Raw genomic sequence first — 21,532 nt, 5'->3', positions numbered from 1 at the left:
GACCCCTCTATGTATATGTGTGTCTCTATATGTGACCATCACTGTATATATGTGTCTATATGTGACCCCTCTATGTATATGTGTGTCTCTATATGTAACCCTTCCTCTATGTGTGTGTCTCTATATGTGACCCCTCTATGTATATGTGTGTCTCTATATGTGACCCCTCTATGTATATGTTTGTCTCTATATGTGACCCCTCTATGTATATGTGTGTCTCTATATGTGACACTCCCTGTATTTGTGTGTCTCTATGTGACCATCCCTGTATGTGTGTCTCTATATGTGACCCTCCCTATATATGTGTGTCTCTATATGTGACCATCCCTGTATGTGTGTCTCTATATGTGACCCTCCCTGGATATGTGTGTATATATGTGACCCCTCTATGTATATGTGTGTCTCTATATGTGACCATCACTGTATATATGTGTCTATATGTGACCCCTCTATGTATATGTGTGTCTCTATATGTAACCCTTCCTCTATGTGTGTGTCTCTATATGTGACCCCTCTATGTATATGTGTGTCTCTATATGTGACCCCTCTATGTATATGTTTGTCTCTATATGTGACCCCTCTATGTATATGTTTATCTCTATATGTGACACTCCCTGTATTTGTGTGTCTCACTCTCTATGTGACCATCCCTGGATATGTGTACATCTCTATGACTCTCCCTGTGTCTCACATATAATTACACAAGGTCAGACCAGAAATTGCTAACCTTCCTGTACGCAGTGAGAGCTCAAGCTACGTATGCCATCGCAGTGGCTAATTTATGTACGCACCTGTAACAGCGTTCAAATGCACTGACACGCCTGCGTTTTGCCAAAAAAACCCAACCATCAACACCCCCAAACAGTCACTTTCTGTCAAACAATCTGCGTTGACTCTGTGTGGTCTCTGCGATCGCAGTGTGATCGCCATGATGCATTCGCGCAGGCGTACTGCGATGCATACTCCTATGCAGTGCGCAACAATCGGCCGTCTGCATGCGTAATCGCAATAGTGATCTGTAAGGCATCAGGCCCATTATCCATTCCCTCTTACATAGACAAATAAGACAAGTTGTCATCAGGTAGTCATCTTGGTCAATCACAAGACTGACTGTTTTCTCCTGCATGCCATCATAATCACTGACACACTTTTCATGGAGGTACTAAGCCAGTGCTTTCTGGTGCTTTCTGGTGCTTTCTGGCGCTTTCTGGCGCTTTCTGGTGCTTTCTGGTGCTTTCTGGTGCTTTCTGGCCTTCCAGCTTGATCCGTTTCATTGCACATTGCTTAGGTATTGTTTATGGAGACTCCTCGCAACTGACATTCATCAAAATCATCTGCAATTCCTCAGTGATCTGGCAAACAAAGGTCTTGTGTGGGTGTTTCTTGGGACGCAATAGTCCACATGATTTCCTAGGAGCCACATCAACTTTCCCTCTAGCCCTCTAGAACAGCATTATTGGCCAGCCCATTACGATCACCCTTACCCCCATATTGTCTGTGCCAACTGCTCATTGAAGTTTTCAACGACTTGTGTATATTTCTATTTGTGTTCCTGGATTCAAGCTACATATATCTGCACTTTCTTTTCTTTGGAGCTGAACAAGCTGTTCATCCCGTAACACATTTCTTTATTTTGTTTTTGTAATTCAGCCTTAAGCTCCAACGCCTCCTCAGGGTGCAGGCAAAGGCCAGGGCTTTGGTCTCACAATCACAGTTTTCTGTATGGTTACCCTCATGTTCTTCTGCATATTTACCAGAAATGGTTTTCTCCTCACTGAGGGGCCCATTCATCAACACATTTTCCTTAAATAACGTTATTTTAGTATTCATGAACAGACTTAACAAAGGAGATAACACTGACATCTCCTTGCTAAGTCCCCCTGAGTTAATTTCCACACTGCCCATACATTAGTATGGGGATATGGAAATTATGGTATTCATCAAATTCCGAAAAGTATGTATTTTCGGAATTTGATGGAGGTACTATCCGCCACTGTGAGGTGGCGAATAGCAGGTGAGACTTACCTGCGGTCAGCTGGACAGGTCCCCCGCAGCTCCCTCTAGCGCTCTGGTCCCTCCTCTGGCTCCGGTGGGTGCTCGCACACTGTGTTCTCCCAGCAGAACACAATAAAGTTTAGAAAAAAAAAAAGTTTTTTTTTTCTAAACTGTACTGTGGTCAGCTGGGAGACCACGTGTCAGACCAGCAGGACGGAGCCGGAGGCTGCTGCGCGGGCAGGGGGAGGTGAGCGGAGGGGGAGGGGGATTGGGGGAGGTACACAAACTTACCGCCGCTGTAGGTAGTGCTGCGCATGTGCTGGGTTTACGAAATGTAACAGCGCATGCACAGCACTGTTTCCAGCTGCGGTAACTTAGAGTAGAGAGGGAAAAGTATCTATTTCCCGAAAAGCTGTCATCGCAAAAATGACAGCTTTTCGGGAATAGATACTGATGGAGAGGAGGAATGATGAATTCCTCCGGTAATTAGGTACAACTCCATGCGAGTTCTAAACCTAATTACCTCCATCGAATTTTAAGGTATGATGAATAGCCCCCTGAGTAACAGATCAAACTTCTGCTTTTTAACTTGTAGAGTTTCATTCCTGAAACTGGAAATCACTGAGAGATACTTATTTATCTTTTTACCATGTGTCTCTTTCCACATATTTATATCAGGGGAGATGTACTAAGCCTTGGAAAGAGATAAAGTAGAGAGAGATAAAGTACCAACTAGAGACGTGCACTAACCCCCGTATATTGGATCTGGATTCATCTTTGTGTTTTCGCTTTGGTTTTGGATCTGATTTAAAAAAAAAAGTTTTTAAAAACACCTACAAACATTTAATTTTTACTATCCAAAACCTGAAATTCGGATTTAAAATTGAATTCCGAACCGCTGGAAGATCAGAACCACGACTCTGATTTATACGGATCTCCTCAGGAAATTAGAACCTGCGACTCGGATCTGTTCGGATTCACAAAATTTGTGTGGATTCGGTTTTCTGGAGAACCGAACCGCATATCTCTAGTACCAGCCAATCATCTTCTAACTGTCATTTTACAGGCTGTGTTTAAAAGTGACAGTTAGGAGCTGATTGGTTAGTACTTTATCTCGCTCCAAGACTTAGTACATCTTATATGCATCATCAAGCTCTAAATGGCCCCCATTATGTCTGTCTCACCATTAGTTGCGGCGATTGATACCAAACTACCATAGCAATTCAGCATTGCTCCAGTGTGGTAGCAAAAGTTTACACTGCTTCATTGGACCCAGCACTGTTACTGCGCATACATGAACTGGATTCACAAATGCGTACGGAGAGGGCCTGCGGGAATGGAAGTATCAGAATGTATTCCCCTTCGCAAATGGGACCTGCTTCCCATATGAAATGTTGGTGCCCCCACCTCCTATGCCGACTCTTGGACTGTAAAATAAATTTAAACCTGATTTATGGTTATGCAAAAGGACCACTAGGCCCATCTAGTCTGCCCTAACTACATGTACTTGCACACACTTACACACTATAGTTATTTTTTTTGTCGGGAGCCAATTAATCTAGCAGTATATTTTTGGATGATGGGAGGAAACCAGAGGACCTGGGGTAAGCCCACGCAAGCACAGGGAGAACATACAAACTCCACACAGCCATGGTGAGAATCAAACCCATTACCTCAGTGCTGTAAGGATGTAATGCTATTATTCCATCCGTGCTGCTGTGTTGTTTTCCCGAATAATTTTACATCCTACTGGGAACAACGAAAAAAACACAGACAATGAATAGTTTCTGTTAATTACAACCTACAATTAAATAGAAAAATGCATGTTCTGAGCATTAGTTTCTTTTACATGTCAGAGCACATTGACAAATGCATTTTCAACGGTTTCAATTTATGAAATGATGCAAGTTTTTCCCAATTACACATGTAGCACAGAAAGATTATAAATGTCTCACTTTACGCTGTTACTAACGCAGTTATGACTTTTTCAGTAGGTTTTCAAAATGACAGCTCCCACGTTTATTTATTTTGCCAAATAATAATGTCTGTATGATAGATTAGATACACCTCCAGTGCTACCAAATACATTATATAATATATATATATATATATATATATACATATAATGGCCACGACGGGCGGCACTCCGACTGGGTTAAAATAAGACAATGGGGTCACGAAGTATCAACATTTCAGAACTTTTACTGTTCTTTCAGCTATCCTGACAAAAGAACAGTAAGAGTTCTGAAACATTGATACCTACCTCGGGACCATATTGTCCTATTTTTCCTTAATGGACAAGGTAATTGGAAGGTACCTACCGCACATATACTGGCATAACAACGGACTGCTGGCTACAAATTGCTTTATATAATATATATATATATATATATATATATATATATATATATATGGAAATAGTAGTACTTGGATCGTGCACAGTGTATTAACCTGATTGTGACATTAAAGTGCAGGTGTCGTACATATGAAAAGTTAATCGACCACTTGAATCCTTCAAATAAGAGGAGGCAGCAGTCCCTTCCGTAGGTCTGTATGGCAATCAGACGAAATAGTGATCTGGAAAATGGGGTGGAAAGGACAAGCGCCAAATAGTGTGATAAATTAAAAAATATAATTGTGCCCGTGCTCAAATAATAATGTGCGTACCAAAAGATAAATCTTTAAGGCTTATCTGTAAATCTTGTCAGTCGATTGAGTATACAAAGCTGGACCCGGGTTACTGGTGCCAGATAGGACACCAAACGGCGATTACCGCCAATTCAAAACTTATTGATTACCTCCACCATAGGGTATATAAGGCTGTACATTTACACCTATACCACTACCCCTGAGGAAGTCCAAAGGACGAAACGCGTTGGGCACTGCCAGCCTCTCTCAGACAGACTTGACACCACCTTACAGATAAGCTAATTTTTTTACTTTTTGTGTTAACTTGTCCTATACTTTGTCTATTACCCCATTTATGTAATAAAGTCCCCCTGTTTAAGTACACCAGTGCTGATGATGGTTATTTATTTAATTTAAAGACCATCACCACTTTATGTGGGTACTTTTGGGGCTGAAAAATAAGGAAGAAACCTGGATAAAGTTACCAAAGGTTAACACTATATGTATCTACACAAGAATCTATCGGGTATGCATAACCATTTATTACGAGACTCAGTATTCTGAAATTACTACACTATATTATTTTTCTTCTTCACCTGGCTCTGTCAAGAGCCTTTCCCTACTAAGGTCCTATCTGGCACCAGTAACCCGGGTCCAGCTTTGTATACTCAATCGACTGACAAGATTTACAGATAAGCCTTAAAGATTTATCTTTTGGTACGCACATTATTATTTGAGCACGGGCACAATTATATTTTTTAATTTATCACACTATTTGGCGCTTGTCCTTTCCACCCCATTTTCCATATATATATATATATATATATATATATATACATATATATATATCAAATTTGTCTTTATTATATATATATATACACAGGAGTTAAAGTGGTCCGGAACGGGGCGGAACTGTGTTCCGTCACTTCTATTTGGAGACGAAAACAGTTCCGCCTTCCCTGATCCACCTTAGCCCGGCGCTGCAGGGAGGCTCCATTTGCTGGGCGCCCACTTAGATTTTGTTACCAGCGGGTGCCCGGATCTCTCCCCGCAGCGCAAGCCAGAGGCTGAAGCTCACAACTAAGCTCCGTCTTCCAGCTCCCGCAGTCCACTATGGGAGAAACGTCATGACGTCTCTCCCATAGTTCCGAGGAGCGGCCGGACGGACGGACGAGTGAGCAGGACTTAATGTACTATTTTTTTTTGTGTAAGCGGCTTCATATTGGGGGCATAACTTCTGGGGGCATTTACTCGGGGGCACTACTACTGGGGGCATTTACTTGGGGGTATTACTCTTGGGGGCACTACTACTGAGGGCATTTACTCGGGGGCATTATCACTGGGGGCACTACTACTGGGGGCATTACTATTGGCACTACTACAGGGGGCACTACTACTGGGGACATTACTTCTAGAGGAATAACCACTCCTGGGGGCACTGCATAAGGGGCACCACCACTGGGGTCACTATATAAGGGACACTACCACTACTGTGGGCACTGAGGCACTGAATAAGGGGCACTACCACTACTGGGGGCACTGAATAAGGGGCACTACCACTACTGGGGGCACTGCATAATGGGCATTACCACTGTGGGCACTGCATAAGGGGCACTACCCCTACTGGGGGAACTGCATAAGGGGCACTGCATAAGGGGCACCACTACTGGGGTCACTGCATAATGGGCACTACCACTACAATGGGCATTGCATAAGGGGCACTACTGCTGTGGGCATTATGTGTAAGGGGCACTACTGCTGTGGGCATTGTATAAAGGGCACTGCTACTGTGGGCATTATGTGTATTAGGGGCAAAAAATGTTTTGTGGGGGCCCAAACAAACCAAGGACTTCAGCCACAAAAGTGTCAGTCCTTGTCACTAAAGTGCTTGGTTTGTTAAACTGTGCATGTCCTTTTTAATATCCCACATAAGAGTGGGTGGGAGGGACAATTCCATCTTGCACCTCTTTTCTTTACATTTTGCACAATTTTGGTGCATTGCCGACTGACATTATTATAGTTTATTAAACTGCCATCCTGTCTGCCACTGCTGTGTGGCAATGTTTCATAGATGTTCTATATTTTTTTAAACTGCCTTGCGTTTGTGCCGCTGCTCAGTTGCTTACTTTAGCCAGCCAGCTCGCTGCAGCCTTTGGCCTATATTGGTGAAAAATAGTGAAATCAATATTGTGAGCTGTGAGGTGGTTAAAAATGCCTGGAAATGCCTGAAAATTATTATAAAGGTTGATAATACTGTAGGAACAAAAACACACCCAAATTATGTGGTTTTAGCTGTTTATATAATTTTTTGGAAAAAAAATACAGATCCAAAACCAAAACATGCAAGGGTGGTTTTGTAAAACCAAATTAAGATCCAAAACCTTGAAACAGATACAGATCGAAATCCAAAACACGGGGGTCGGTGCACATCCCTTCTTTTGATGAGTACTATTAAATACACAGGACTGGATCTTCCATTCTTTCTCCAGTTATTGTAACTTACGCTAACGCAGAATTATTTTCTGTTTGACGGCAGATGGTACATCCAACTTCAGGGATGTGCCATGGGATCATGTGTATCGCCTGCGTTTGCAAATTACATGTTTGATCTAGAAAGAAATGTATTCTTATCTAATCCAAATTCTCTCAAATTCATTTTTTTGTACGCTACATACACAATCTATTTATGATATATGGAAGGGGACTAAACCCCAGTTTGTGGAGATGATGTCTATTGTAATTTGTAAATGGTTTGGATGAGAACATCAAGTTTACGTCCGAAACTAGTATTGCTGCTGTTCATTATTTGTATGTACAAGTTACCCAAGAGGATAAATATTTGCACACCACTGTATACCACAAACCTGCAGATAGAAATACAGTGTTGTATGCCACTAGCCAACATCCTTCATCAACAAAGCGCTGACATCCATATTCCCAATTTTTGAGGGCACACCGTATAACGGATAATATAGAAAAAACTATTGTTGAAATAGATCGGATGATACTGGCTTTCAGAGCGAGGGGTACAGGCAGGATGAGTTAAGTAAGGCCAAAAACAAAGCTTTGACTATCCCTAGAAGGGAATCGAAGGAGAAAAAGTTGCTATTTGTACAGCTCTATAATACGTCTACTACATACATAGCTCAAACAGCAAATGAACCGTGGCCCCTAATTACCACTGATGTGGATTTGAAGGCATCTAGAGGGAAATACGACAACAGCAACTTTTTAACTCGCAAACTGGGATGCTACAAGTGCACTGTACAACTTGTGGATAGTTAGAAACTGACAGTTTCTTTGTGCAAACGAATACAGATACATCATCATGTTGTAACTTGTTCTTCCACACATGTGGTGTATTTTATCCGCTGTCCTTGTGGTCTTCTCTGTGTGGATAAGACCACAAGGCAGTTTAAGGAGAGAAGGCCTTACATAGGTCCTGCATTTGTTTGGCCTTGGAAGGAAGAGAAGTGGACCAGCCGGTGGCCAGACATTTCAAGATGTATAAGCACAATCTTTCAACATTACGCTACAAAATCATAGACTATATCCCCAAGTCCATCAGAGGTGGACATAGGGCTAATGCCCTTCTCAAACGTGAGGCACATTGGTTACAACATCTCAACACGGGTATCCCCATGCGGACTTAATGAGAACATTAGTCTCAGTTGTTTTTTTATACATTTTGTACTTTATGATACTTAAAAAAAAATGATTATGTTCATTAAGGAGTAAGATTTGATTGTTATATGGGTAGAATTTATAGGAAGTCAGATAATAAGATTGGTATATTGCTGTGTTTCTTTATTGCTACTTTTGTTTCTTTTCATGATTACTTTGTTTTCATAGTGCGATGGTGGTTTACACTTGTTGCTTAGCAACCTCCGGGGAGCCTGGGGAATGCCAGATGGCGTGCGACTCAGGAGTGTGACGTCATCATGTCCCGACAGACGGCTGATGGAGGGTGCGAATTGTTCACAGAGGCTTGTGATCCTGATCAAGATTCCGAAAACAATGATGAAAAAAAAATTGACCAGCGAGTGTCGCCCAGGTTGTGATATATATATGGGTTGGGTAGAGGATGTCGGCGTTCAGGATCGCAGCTCACAGAATCCCGACGCCGGCATCCCAACTGGTTTAGAATGCCAACAGCTACTGGTAAGTACCCTACCTCTAACCCTCCCACAGCCTAACATTAACCCTCCCACTAGTGCCTACCCCCAATCCTAAACCTAACCCTCCCCCTAACCCCAATACTTACCATCGGGATGTCAGCGGTCGGGATGCTGGTGTTGATTGGTGTTGGTATACCGGTGACGGCATTCTGATTGCTGGCCCGTCTATAATCCATCCCTACATACAGAGACACACAGCCACACACAGAGGAGGCCATACCCAGACTGGCAAACTGCTCCTGCCATAGGGCTGGTGCAAGTTTCGATGGTGCAACTAAAGATGCTACAATCTGTATTACAGCTGAAAGTGGGCGCATCAGTCTTTGCACATTTGGACTCACGGATGTACACCAGGGAAATGCTTTGTAGTGGCATTTGCATAAAGTCTCCAGGACTGGCTCTAGGGGTGTTCGACCAGTGCGGTCGAACAGGGGCGCCACCCATAGAGGGTGCACCCCTCCCCAACATCCACATTTCAGTTGGACTGTACTGTCCCGCAGTTCCACCCGTGGGCTGAAGTTGCCCGCGGGTGGTGAAATCGGGAGGTTGGGGACTCCGGACCCCGGCATCCATTCAGTGACGGGCAGAACTGTAACTAGACTTTTTGGTGCCCTGTTCCAGAAAGAGAATTGGCGCCCCCCCTCATTTTTCAAAGGGACATAATGCACCCAAAAAAAGGGAATGGCCTCATGGGGAAGGGCCAGGGAAGAGATAGGAGAGGTCAGGAGATACTGGGGATGAAATAAGAGGAAGCTACAAGTGAGAATGATAATAAACAGACATTTGACAGGTCCAAACAGCGCCCCCTGACCTGTGGTGCCCTGTGCGATGGCACCGGCCGCACTGCCCTAGGTACGGCCCTGGTGACGGGAGAGGGCTGGGGGAAGCCCAGCTAGTGAGGCTCCCCCCAGCATGACGTTATTTGGAGGCGTGCCATGCGGGCATGCCTCCAAATAACGTCACATAGGGGCATGGCCTATGGTAATTAGGCCACGCCCTCATTGTTGGACGTGCACTATGTGAGGGTGCACTTTGAAGAGCTGGCCCAGGGTTCTCCGAACCCTGGAGCCAGCCCTGAAAGTCTCCCTAACCTTAAGGGACAGTCACCAAGTATATCATACCTCAGCTTTATGCCTACAAATAAGAGCATGTGTTTACGAAGCCTGCATGACTGCGCTGTATAAACTTTTTACTGCATGTGCTATATGATGTAAGCCGGCATTTTATAGGGCTTCACATTAGTCCTTACAGTGATTAATGTGCGTTTACTGAAACCCTCATATTCCTGTCAGCATTCCGCAAATGTCAGTTTGGTGCCTGTTAAACTATTCTACAGGCTGGAGAAATAGATGGGAGACGTAACCCTTTGCAGCTCAAATAGCGACAATGGTACTTGTGCTAGACAACAGATTAAAGAGCAGCTGTTCCCTACACACATTAGGGGCAGTAACTTTATGGCCTGGGGCAATAATCATCAGAATGAAGCCTATCATTGCTTTGTGATATATACTTAGTAGAAAGTACTTCTCGATTTCCTAAGCCAGGTATCACTGCCACTCATAAGTATTAGATAGATTTAAATCGGAAACACGTTCTGCTGTGCAGTATGTCGCACCATGCATGAGAGTAATAGAAGAATATTGTGGTGCAATCGTTAAATATGTTGCCACAAGAAGCCTGAAAAAGCTGAGGTGTCAACAGTTACATGATTTAGTAGGCGGAAAAATGTGAGCAGACTTCCACACTTTGCTGCATTGACATAGATAGTTTTCATTGCCTGGGATTACCATAACTGATGGTCGCTGACTAGCGCAGTGCACTGAACATGTCCGTCACAACATAACAAGTAGCAATGCTAGGGCTGGCGAGTCAGCCATTGTAAGCTAGTAGTAGTATTGTATTAAATGCACATTTACAGGCATGCTGCCATTAACCAATAATGTGAATAAATGTCTGACTGAGGAAAAACTAACATATGGGGCCAGGGGCGTCTTTAGAGAGGAGGGGGCACATGTGCATCCCCAGTCATGGGCCCCCTCCTCTCACTCCAGCAGCCGACTGACGCGGCTGGCCAGCCACTGCTGAATCAACAGACTCTGGGCACTAGAGTGTGCCCGGAGTCAAATGCGCATTTCCTCACATCGCATGCGCAAAACGCCGGACAAATGGCCAAGACGGCCATTTACCGGGGAGACCCGACGTGGGACCTCGGAGAGGTAAGTTTTACATAATATGGGTGCAGGGTGTGCGGTGCGGGCCCCTGGGTCCAGGAGGTGGCCCGCACCACTCACAGCCATAATTACACTGTTTGCATTGTGTGCACGGTACTAAATGCGTATATTCGCCTGTATGTGTAGCTGCACACATCTACGATGAGATGCAGCACCCCTATACATGAGCTTGTTCATATAACTGTCATCATTATTAGGGCACACCTACTACAGCCCTCTCCCTGGTGTAAGTAATCCCTATGTACTGTACACATAGCTCAGCACACCCTGCAATTACGTCTACACGCCGCCGACACATCACTAAACGTAGCCTACTTGCAAACGCTCCTGTTCCGTTCATCCAACTGCAAGTGGAAATGCGACTGAGATGCATGTGACGGGGAATGGTCGGCAGATGTCTGCACTCTTGTAGCAGTTACATTAACATGTATTATATCATTTTTTTCTATGTGAAGATAAAAATTAAGTATTTTCAGATCTACATTTTTAAGTTGAAGGTAAGCACTTGCAGGCTTTATACAGTAATGTACAAATAATGAAGTGTATAATGATGTTTTACATCTGCCAGGTTTGGGGAGGTGACGGCTCTGCTCTCCAGTACTGGATAATTAGGAAATTGTTCTCTGCTATTTAAGGCCTTGCCTTAGAAGTCCTGTGTGTACCGATGATGACGGCAGCACTACCCAACAGATCATATAAAAAGAGGGAGACTTAAAATTCTGCTACCAACTAACCCCAACTGTGGATTAAACAGGTGTCAGCACAGATAAATAGGCATATGTTATATTTATTCTAATACAGATATATATCTACACAAGAAACGTGGAAAAGAGAACAATTATACGTACACACTGTGTTGTAGCCACTTTTGGTGGGTGCTGTAGGAATACCCGCATGCACCTTCCTGGCCCTCAGGTTTCTGTAGGCTATGACGGTATCTCTTATAATCCCAGGCCCCATGGGGTGAAGTGTATACAGTGCTCTGGCACAGACTGTTACATGGCACAGGTGTAGTGGTGCAGTGTAAGTCACAGGTGTAGGAAGAAATAGGCATCAGACTATCTCTCCAGGAAACTCATTCACACCACAAGGGTTCCGTAGCACTGTACTTAGACAAACAACAAGTTACATACGTTCAAACTGATACAAATAGTTGACATTCCCGTTTCTACTTCCTAAGCCAGAGGTTCCCAAACTGTGTGCCGTAGCTCCATGGGGTGCCGTGGCGCTGTCACCGGGGTGTGGAAGTGTCTGATCTGATCTGAGGAGCGATGCTGCAAAACGGCGCAGATTATCACAATTAAAAGGAAGGAAGGAAGGGACATGGAGAGAGCAAAGGGAGAGACATGGAGGGGGCAAAGGGAGAGACATGGAGGGGTCAAAGGGAGAGACATGGAGGGGTCAAAGGGAGAGACATGGAGGGGGCAGTGGGAGAGACATGGAGGGGGCAAAGGGAGAGACATGGAGGGGGCAAAGGGAGAGACATGGAGGGGGCAAAGGGAGAGAGACAAATGGGGAAATAGGATAGAGTTGGAGGGGACAATGGGTAAGAAGAATAGCACATTTATTTCCTTTTTCTCTTTCTTTTTTAAATACTTTACACTAATACTTTCTTTTTTAAATACTTATTACGTTATTTTTATCCAACCACTTAAAAAACGGGACTGCTCTGTAATTATTTGGCTATGGGGTGCCTTGAAAAAATTATGGAGACCCTAAGGTTGCCTAACACTGAGAAAGTATGTGAACCACTGCCCTAAGCAGTTTTTATTGACTGTATCAGGATTGGTGCACTATCAGTCCCACAAATACAGCTCTGTGTGGAGTTTGTATATTCTCCCCAAGCGTGTGTGGATCTCTCCTCCAGGTACTTCTATCTCCTCCAACAACCCTAAAATACACGGTAGGTTAAGCGGCTCCCGAAAAAGAATATAGCGCATGATACATTTCAATGAGAAACCTTACAGAGCCAGACAGGTTCTGTCTTCTTCCCACAACCAGCACTCTAAGAGCAGACATTCTCCTCTCTGCACAGAAAGCTGAGGAAACCCTGAGCGTGGAGGATGTAAGTATAATTCTAGGTGACTTCAGTGGAAAAATAGGTTACACATGTTTAACTAACTCCATGTGTTATTTCCATAATACATCCAGGCCTCACAGAGTGATAAATCAACACATAGCTCTGAAACCTCACTTTAGGTAACATATATACTGTATATGCACAGTACTTGTTTATTTTATGTTTTATTGTGGGTTTATACATCATAAGGGCAACTAGCTCTAAAATGTATTATCTACATAATTAGATGTGTCTCATGTGGACATTTGATATTTCTGAGGCTAAAAGAGGACAATACAGTCCAAGCACAATACCACTGATAAGTAACTGAGCGGAATCCTTCCTTGAAGGAAGTGGGCGGTACAGGCGGCCGATGGCGCAATTCAAGTTGAATCGCGTAATCATGGCGCCACCCTCTGCTTCACAATGCCGTTAATCATGCCATTGTATAGCAGGGGCCGGGACGATGATGCAGTGGCGTCATCACGCCCCCCAGACATACCCACCTCTATTGCGCCATGTCCCTGCAGTGCTGACCTGGCTGCCCCCTTTTAGAGGGGCTGCCAAAAGTTTGGCAATAATGCCTGAACCTATAGCACCAATACATTAGCAGCAGTTCCTGTAAGTTGCGAGGTGGGGTCTCCATGGCTTGAACTTGTCTTTCCAGCACATCCCACAGATGATCGAATTAAGATCTAGGGAATGTGGAGGCCAAGTCAACACCGTGATCTCTTTGTCATGTTCTTCAAACCATTCCTGAGCAACCTTTTCAGTGTGTCAGGGTACATTATCCTGCTGAAAGAGTCCACTGCCATCAGGGAATATTGTTGCCATGAAGGGATGTACTTGGTCTGCAACAATGTTTAGGTAGGTGGAACGTGTCAAAGTAACATCCACATAAATGCCAGGACCCAAGAATTCCTAGCAGAACATTCCCCATGGCATCACACTGCCTCAGCTGGCTTGCCTTCTTCCCATAGTGTATCCTGATGCCTTCTCTTCCCCAGGTATAGGACACACATGCACCCGACCATCTACATGATGTAAAAGAAAATATGATTCATCGGATCAGACCACCTTCTTCCATTGCTCCATGGTCCAGTTGTGAAGCTCATGTGTCCATTGTAGATGCTTTCAGCAGTGGACTGGGGTCAATATGGGCACTGACTGGTCTGCGGCTATGCAGCCCCATACACAGCAAGCTGTGATACACTGTGTGTTCTCAGACCTTCCCATCATAGCCAGTATTAACTTTTTCAGCAATTTGTGCTACAGTAGCTCTTCTGTGGGATTGGACCAGACGGGCTAGCCTTTGCTCCCCATGCGCATCAATGAGTCTTGGGCGCTCTTGACCCTGTCGTCGGTTTACCGGTTGTCCTTCCTTGGGCCACTTTTGGTAGGTACTAACCACTGCATACCTTCCTCTATCTGTGCCAGAATCTCTTCCTGTCGCTGCATGTGTGACTGGCTCCACCTTTGTATGTGCATCTCTGCCTCCTCTTTATGTCTATCTGTTCCTTTGCCCTCTATTTTGTAAGTCTTTGTTTCTAATGTTGAGTATGTCTGCAGTGTGAGTATCTATCCTTTCTCCCTTGGAGTACCTGTCTGTCTCCCTTTACTCCACTTATTATATATAACCTCACATTGCCTTCTTACATTTGCCTGCACCATCCACTTTGTCTCTGTGCTACTCACAGTTTTCCTCTAGCCCTGCACCTTATCCAGCCGCCTTCTTCTACTTCCACTTCTCCTATTTTCATATCTTATCTTTCTCCTTTCCTACTGACTTTGATGGAGTACTTCTAATCAGAAGCAATGAGCATAAACTGAGTCACAAGCCATATCATTTAAATGCTTTTATTGAGCTACTGCATTGGAAACTTTTGATACCGTATGTATCCCATTTGTCATGCTACAGACCCCATCTGAACAGGCACTAAGGGGGTTTTAAAACATGGTCAGTCAGGGATTCTTCAGTGAAATTTGTGCATACACTATGAGGCAGATTTATCAAAGCACTAAAAGCCCTATTATTACAGGTTAATGAGGTAGGATGTTTATGATTATAATATCATGGTGTATTTTCTAATATACACTAAAGCCATACTTGCCTACTTTTGAAAACGTATTTCAGGGAGATTATGAAAGCAGCACCCATGAGCGTGGCGGTAAAGTGGACGTGTACTGCTACATCCGAGAGGCGTGTCATACAATTGATGTACATCCAAATGTAAATGAGCCCTAAAACAGTCAGTAAGATCTACTTGTTGATGGAAACACACTGATACTTTTTATAGGATGCCTGTAATGATCCCATTTGAACATGCAATTAGGGAGATTTCTAGACTCTTCAGGGAGTCAGGGAGATTACTACTATTTCAGGGAGAGTTGGCAAGTATGACTAAAGCTATGGCATTACCATGTGCTCCATGAGCTGATCACACTTCCTCTAGTGGTTGGCTATGCCTCTTTGATAGCTGGCCGCACCAGCTCTGGCCACTGGTACTGCCCCTTCAGAGGCATGCCACCATTGTTCCTCCAGTGGGCACTTCATTCTCCAGTCCGACTCTGTCTTATACTATTTGTGTTCTTGCTGGTGAAGTGAAAACAAAGTGTTGTGCAATCTAGCAGGCTGCAAGCCCTGGAAAAAAAAATCTGGATTTCTTGCTTATGTCCTCTTGGTAAAGCCTTTGGCCTTCTCTGTCCCATCACGAGGTCTCATCTTGTTCCAATGTGTTTATCATTTTGTGCTCAGCCAAAATAAATCTTCTTATGTTATCCACATTGCGGATGATGGGTTTCAGATATGGCCAGATGGGTATGACAAATTCCTCAAGATGTCCATCAGTATTTAACCCTATAGCTTCCAAAGCAGCAGTGATCATTTAGGAGTGTAGTGGACAGATATCTGCAGAACTGGAAAGTAGTGTCTATGGGAGGATACTCAGAGATGAAAGGGAATGTTAATGAGAAGATACTCTGCAGTGCTAGATGGGAGTATTAAAGCGAAGATGGTCTGCAGGGCTGGGAGGTATTGTTAATAGGAAGATGCTCTGCAGACCCGAAAAAGAGCATTAATGGGATGAATCTCTGCAGAGCTGGAAGGAAGCTTTATTGGTAAGATACTCTGCAGAGTGGATGGGAGCATTAATGGGAATATGCTCTGCAGAGCTGGTAGAGAGTGATAGCTTGAAGAAGAAGGTGATTGGAGCAATATTCTGCAGTCCATTCCTGGGGTATTGTTTTTTGCTGTAACAGAGACTGGTTGTAGTGCTTTTCTATATGTACATAGAATGTATATAGCAATACAGCACGGTCAGGTAGCTGTCCCACCTATTTTTAGGCTGTTTTCCTAATCTGTAGCAATGCTCTGCAGGGTTATGGCATACTGTGCTATAATGAGGTATTGTGACTCTCCTTCGATCGCTCCCCATTTGCTCTGCTCTGCAAAGAGTCCTTGTTTTTGCTGTTTACAAATCTGTACCTAATTAAAATTACAAGAACTTAAATCCAATGCCAGCAAAATAATGCCCCCAACACACTTCCCTTCCCCTGACCCTCTCCCTCCCTCACCGTGGATGGAATGGGTCCCTCTCTCTACTTCCAAACACAGTCATCCTGCGTACTCTGCAGTAACATGTGGGAGAGCGCACACCGCGTGTTGTCGCCAGAATGGGACTTCAAAGCTGCAGAGAGTCAGCCTATACCTCCTGCTTAGAGCTCAGAGCCCCCCGTGCTGTATAAAGCAAGTGTATGTATAAATAGAAATGAATGACAATGTACCATCAATCCCCTCCACAGTCATGCACCAGCACAGTAATCTATTACACATGGTGCATGATGTCTGTTTTTCACTTGACTCTCCCCCTTCCTCTGTGTAGATTACTGTCAACTCAGCGGGAGGAATTTACTAAGCAGTGTTATGTTATAAGATGATGGGGCCCATTTATCATTAAATATTTTCAGCTTATTCCTCGAAGACACCTGTTTTAGTATCACCCCCATTCACGAAGCAGAGACTGCAGCAGATATCTCCAATACCTGTAGCGATCCCTCCTTTCCCGCCAGTTTCTGGCTGGCAACTTTTAGCCTGGGGGGCAAATGCATGCAGGCGGCCCTGGCAGAGGAGTAGCGTGTAGCCAGGATGCCCGAAGAACGTGCGTGCTACGGCGCCGCCCCCCCTCAAGTGTTTCAGGGAGGAGGCGGGTCCATATGGGATTAATGTAAAGTAAAAATAAAGATTAGGGGCAGCCCCCTGTCGTAGTGCCCATATGCAGTGCCCCCGTGTGCCACAGGAGAGAACACCCTTATGCAGGCCTCCAGTAGTGCCCCCAGTAGTGATCCCACCCTATGCAGTGCCCCTTGTGCCCCCAGTAGTAAGCCCCTGATATAGTGCCCCCAGTAGTGGTCCCCCCTGTGCAGTGCCTCTTGTGCCCCCAGTAGTAAGCCCCTTATATAGTGCCCCCAATAGAGGTACCCCCTATGCGGTGCCCCTTATATAGTGCTCCCAGTAGCAGTCCACCCCTCATGCAGTGCCCCCAATAGTGGTAACCCTTATGCAATGCCCCTTAAATAGTGGCACCAGTTGTAGTCTCCCCCCTATGCAGTACCCCCAGTATTGCCCTTTATATAGAGCCCCCAGCAGTGGTACCTCGATGCAGTGCCCCCAGTGGTAGTCCCCTCCCCCTATGTAGTGCCCCTAGTAGTATTCCCCTCCCCCCTATGCAGTGCCCCTAGTAGTAGTCCCCTCCCCTTGTAGTGCCCCTAGAGGTCGTCCACCCCCTTGTAGTGCCCCCAGTAGTAGTAGTGCCCCCAGTAGTAGCACCCCCTTGTAGTGCCCCCAGTAGTAGTAGTCCCCCCCTTGTAGTGCCCCCAGTAGTAGTAGTCCCCCCCTTGTAGTGCCCCCAGTAGTAGTAGTCCCCCCTTTGTAGTGCCCCCAGTAGTAGTAGTTCCCCCCCATGTAGTGCCCTCAGTAGTAGTCCCCCCCCTTGTAGTGTCCCAAGTAGTAGTAGTAGTCCCCCACCCCCCTTGTAGTGCCCCCAGTAGTAGTAGTCCCCCCCTTTGTAGTGCCCCCAGTAGTGGTCTCATTGTAGTGCCAGACCCCCCCCCAGTAGACACACATAATATAAAAAATAAAAAAAACACCTGAATCCCCGCTCCCGCCGCCGCCATCTGCTCCTCCGTCTGTCCTCCCTGGCCGGGCCGCTCTGCATTATGGGAGAGACGTCATATGACATCATGACGCCTCTCCCATTGCCCACTGCAGGAGCAGGAAGATGAAGCGGCTCCCGCAGTGGGAGCGGCAGCAGCCGATGAGAGTCTGACAGACTTTCAGCGGCTGCTGATTACAGCAAACACACAGCTGCCGGAGCCGGCGGCTGTGTGTTTGTCACCTGTGTAGCACTGACCGAACTCCGTCCGGTCAGCGCTACACATGCGGTGCAGTCTGTGTCACAGTGACACAGACTGTCCGCGGCCCGCATGACGCTGCGGCCCAGGGGGCACATGGCACCCTGTCCCCCGGCCCAGCCCGCCACTGTTTCCCGCCGGCGGGTGTGGATCATTAGGTCTACAGTAAACAGGTAGACAATGTTTGGGTAGACAATGGAAGTTAGACAGGCAATAGGTCGACAGGGTCTTAAGGTCGACACACTAAAGGTCTAGCCATAATCTTCACCCTAACCGTTCTCTTGGTGCCTAACCCTAACCATCCCTCCTGGTTCCTAACCCTAACCATCCCTCCTGGTGTCAAACCCTAACCGTCCCTTCTAGTACCTAATCCTAACCCTCAGGTAAGTACCTAACCCTCCCTCCTGGTGCCTAACCCTAACCGTCGGAGTAAGTGCCTAACCCTAACCCTCCGATAAGTGCCTAACCCTAAAATAAAATTAAAAATGTGTCGACCTAATGACCACATTGACCTTCTTACTAGTCAACCTTTAGTGTGTCGAACTTCAAACCCTTTCGACCTTCAGACCCTGTTAACCTATTGCCTGTCTAACTTCCATTGTCTACCCAAATATTGTCTACCTTTTTACTGTAGACTTAATGACCGGATAGCCCCGCCGGCAGCCACAACCCTCATAGGTTTTCTATGGGAGATGAGATGCTTCCAGATTTACCAACATCCGGAATGTGGAGCCTCCGCAGCTAATGTCATCTGAATATGATGTTGGCCTGTTGTAGCCTATGGACTACATGTTGTATAATTAGCCGGCAGAGGTTTTCCCCAGAACCCCCCCCCCCCCCCAGCAATGGCGGCCGCACATGTGCAGTCAGTGGGACTGCACATGTGCAGTAGCCTTGGCAGCAATCCAGGCAAATCGCAGGGATGAGCTCCTTTAGGAGCCCCTCTCCCTGCGTGTGCAGGATAATACATTCCAGTGCTATGATCACATCTTGCAATGCGAGCATGGGTGGCAATAGTATGCCCAGATGGCATTGCAAATGCGATCAGTAACAAATGGGCCTATGTATGTCCCCTGATATGTGGTAGGCTACAACAATGCTGTTTCATGAGGGAGTATCAGGTGTTTATATCATTTGGAATGTTTTCTTATGAAGATTAAAACACATTGGTCAATCAAATAGGTGTGGTTTGGGTACTGCTAGCCGTTCCCACGGCGATATTGGTTTGCAAATTTCTGTTGTATTCCAATTCCAAACTCACTTAGATTTTTCAGAGGAAATTCGCATTTTCTTGTGCTCACCCCCTGAGCAGCAGGTGAAAAGGTAGAGAAAATCTTTATTTTTAAGGTCAAAATGCCGGGACACGGGGCCTGATTCAGAGCCGGACGCTATTTGCGGACCCCCGTCAGCCGCCGAGGTCTCCGTTCTACCGACGCGTTTCGACCCCCATTCTGGAGTCTTTTTCAAGGTAAGTTCGAAATGGTGAGTGTATGTTTCCAATTTCCTATCCCTTAAAAACCCCCCCTGTCCAATCGGATAGGCGCCGGCACAGCTGATCTCTATACAGAAATCGACTACATTGTCCATGATCCTTTGCTGCGCCAGCGCCGTACACATGACTGTCCCGCGTCACTTCCGGTGTTGCCTTGGCAACCCGACATTCTCCGCAGCAGATTGTATCACATAGTCTCTTAGAGAGTGGCCTCCCGATACATCACATCCGGGATATTCTTATAGCCAATAGCGCAATCCTCATTTGTTGTCATGGAGATAGTAACAATGAGATCCTCACATCATATTAGCTCCGTCATTGTTATATTTAAAATTGGTTGTCAGGCACTCCAGATCATGGACAAATAAAAAGAATAAAAAATCACAATTAATACTTGTTATTTTATATATACATATAACATTATAATTTCTCATGAGGGCTTAATTCAAAAAGTGCAACGTGCAAAAGGTAAGAAAGGTGCAGACCAACATTAAATGTTATAAAAATTATAAAAACCACTTGATTTCAAAGTCAAGGTTTAGGCCTCCCGGGGTCAAAGTGCCACAGTCTAAAATGTTTTTCATTTCAGCTGTGGCTAATTGCTTGGCTAAATCATTTCTTCGCCAATGACCCGCTATATGCTTCAGACCTACAAAACGTTTAATCTCCGCAGTATTGCAATTAAAATGATTGGAAAGTGCATGCGTTTCAAGCCCTTTGCGGATATTTCGTAGGTGTTCGCCTATCCGAACCTTTAAGGGCCTAGATGTTCTACCTATATAGAATAAATTACAGCTGCATTCAATTGTATATACAACACTCTTGGTGCTGCATGTAATAAAGTCACTAATGGTACAACACTTCCCTTTATTATCACTTCAGTTGTATTATTCTGTCCATCTCTCTTAATGCCTTTGCACCCCAAACAGAGTCCACAGCGGTAGAACCCCTTTGAGGTGATGCCCCCTCTTTTGGAGATGTTTGGTAGGGCACTCTTAACTAAACGGGAGCCTATGTTGGGGGCCCTTCTATAAATACATTTTGGTTTCATTGGGAGGTGGGAGCCTAAAACAGCATCTTTTAATAAAATGCCCCAATGTTTATTTAATGTTTTTTCTATATATTTATGCTGGCTGCTGTAGGAAGTAATAAATGACCATTCCACAGCGGAAGGTTTCTCATTTCTTTTTCTATTATTTGTCAATAATTCCTCCCTTGATATTTTCCCTACCTCTTCCTTCGCTTTAATAATGAGATTGGAGGGATAACCTGATGCTGCAAACTTGGCCTGCATAGCATCTGACTGTTCTTCATACATTTCTGCTTTACTACAGTTGCGTTTCAATCTCCTCAATTGACTACCTGGGATAGAGTGTAGCCAATTTGAGTGATGACAGCTATCTATTCCGATGTAAGCATGGGAGTTCGTTGGTTTTGAATAATTCTTAGTATGCAATGAGTTGTCCGCCACGTCTATCAAAATATCTAAAAAATTATTTCGATGTGGTGCTTTCATTAAAAAGATATGTGTAAAAATCTT

Source organism: Taudactylus pleione, unplaced genomic scaffold (genome assembly GCF_031769625.1).
Source record: "Taudactylus pleione unplaced genomic scaffold, aTauple2 ptg000329l, whole genome shotgun sequence".
Taxonomy (NCBI): Eukaryota; Metazoa; Chordata; class Amphibia; order Anura; family Myobatrachidae; genus Taudactylus; species Taudactylus pleione.
This window is presented reverse-complemented; position numbering follows the sequence as displayed.